A 2,500-nucleotide genomic window follows, 5' to 3' on the forward strand; every position below is an offset into this window, starting at 1 on the left:
CACCCTCCCCTCTTCCTCGGGGTGTGTGGATGATACAAGGGAGACCTGAAGTCATCTAATAAAAAATCATTGTTTAATAAGAATAATGAAATCATTCCAAGAACTAGTATCTGCCTTTACATACACCCAAATATGATTTTATCAGAAACCTCAACCCGTTTTCTATTAAGATGTAAATAGAAAATATATATATTTTTTCTCTTATAAATGCATATAAATACAAAAAAAATGTATGTTGGGGGGCGTGCGGGTCTGCTGAAAGCATATAGGGGGCGTCATATACATATTTTAAGAACCACTGATATAGAGTAAAAGTTCTTGATCGTAGCCAGCACATCGTGTGAGATTTTTGTTTTCCTCTTCTTCTTTTTCCGGGTAAAGTAGTGCAAATTTTCTTCATCAGTAATTAAACTGAGCACTTACGAGTCTTAAATGATCAGTCCACTTCTTTCAACACTGCAAGCAATAAAGTGGACTTCCCATGAGTAAGAACACGTCGTTATTTGACGACTCATGAAAGCCACTTTTCAATCGCGTGAAGGTGATTCTAAACTGAAATCAGCCTCCATTATGTTCAAAATCGTATTTCATGAACCTATCACAACAGATCATAAAGAATTTATCTGGTTGGGGTGATATAAAACTGGAGAAACAAATCCAGTCGTTTTTGTTTCTTAAGTCACATTAGACTTTTAATAAAACTTCAATGAACGAACTGAAAAGAGATTATTTCATTTGGGTATATTTCTTGTCTAAAATTTGAATGAGTACGTATTTTCTTAATTATTATCTGATTCCTATACTCTGTTTCTGCATGTTTGAGACATCTTTGACTTACTTTAGGGCAGCATCTCTAGGTGGCTGACTGGAGTAGTTGCCATAAAGTGAGTCAATCTTTTCTCGGACCCACTAAATCACAGTATAGTTGTTAATATATCTCACATCGTGGAAATCAAACGTTTTAATTTGTCGGTATTTTAGGATGGAGCCATTTTCGGGCGGGGATCAGGAAGGGGTAGAGGCATAGACGTGTTTACAGGTCAAAAGAATATCATAAAGAAAGAATAGCCTATCACAGTCTCTTTATGAGTAGAGGATTAAGCTCTAACATAGGCAAATGATGTGTGTTTATAGTGCGTAGGAACGCCCTACAACAGTCTCTGAAGTAGTGGTTGCCCTCCTTGTTCCGAGGCAGGAACGTTATCCTCTGCTCCACGCTGGCTCTACACCAGTGACATTTACACATAGAATCTGTCTAATTTACAGTATACGTGTTTACAATAAGAATATTTTTGGGCATTTTTATATTAGTGCTATTGTTTTTTTTTTCGGTGCTGTGACGCCCTTTATACGTATAAATGCCTTCGCCTAGCAGAGGTTTCCCCTCGGCTGATTAAGATCACGAAGGTGCTTCCAATGTAAATGTATAACTCCTGTATATTAAGAGAGGGTTGATCGGCATGTGTTTAACCATCATACTAGTGAGGACCTCTCCTCTGCTGAAGAAAGTTATATGGTGCCAGTCAAAACAAAGAAGTAGTTTTGCATTCAAAAGATCAATCTTGCTAAAGCCAAACGGTTCTGTTAAACTTAGAAAACACCGTAGTAAAGTTCAGGCAGTTCTTTAATAACTAACTGCAATAGATCCTATAGAAGATAATTTGCGAAGTGGTTACAAGTAAGATAACTTAGGTCTATCACTTTAATTTGTTATCGAAATATTTTAAGTATTGTATAGGTCCGTACTGAGAAGAAAAAAACAGGGTTTAATAACACAGAATGAGATGCTAGCACTTTTGTAGTTTTATTGAGTGGAATGATAGGAGTTTTTGAACGTTTTATTATGAAATTGGGATACAATAGAAATGTAGCAAACAAAACAAGAAGCAAGGTCCTGATTTGTTTTTTGCAGTATTTATTATTAGATATCTTATGGATCCATCTCTATCACAGGGATGTGCCGTATGCTCGTAGTGGTATCCAATATGCAGCTGTGATGAATTGAGGAAATTGATCTTCCGAGGTTGTGCGTAATAATTGAAATGCCATCTGCTAGTAAAACTAATAAAGCAAAAGATCCTACTGATTTTTTCCCTTTTCATGTCTTTTATTACATGGACTTATGTCGTGCTGCAGAAACGATTGATTGAAAAACGATAAATAGATAAAGTTGGCCATTTGAGAAACCTGTCTGGCATGTTTGTGTAAGTTGCAGGTCCTAAAGATTCTGTAAAAAAAAAAAAAAAAAAAATGCTGTGACTGGTGGAAGTATTTTGAAGGAGTGGCATTGCCCATAGCGTACTGGCCTCACTCAGCCAAACTATAAGGCTTTGTCGTTATTTATGTAGGAGGAATAAGATTTGAATCTTCGAGTTATTTGTGTTCCCTGTCTTGCTGCACGGCTGTGAGACATGGACATGAATATCGACTTGAAGAGACATCTCGATATCTCTGGTACTAAATGACTTCGTAAAACCATAAGATATCATTGGAATGACTT

Source organism: Oratosquilla oratoria, chromosome 28 (assembly GCF_046742065.1).
Source record: "Oratosquilla oratoria isolate Oo_2021 chromosome 28, ASM4674206v1, whole genome shotgun sequence".
In the NCBI taxonomy this organism is placed as follows: domain Eukaryota; kingdom Metazoa; phylum Arthropoda; class Malacostraca; order Stomatopoda; family Squillidae; genus Oratosquilla; species Oratosquilla oratoria.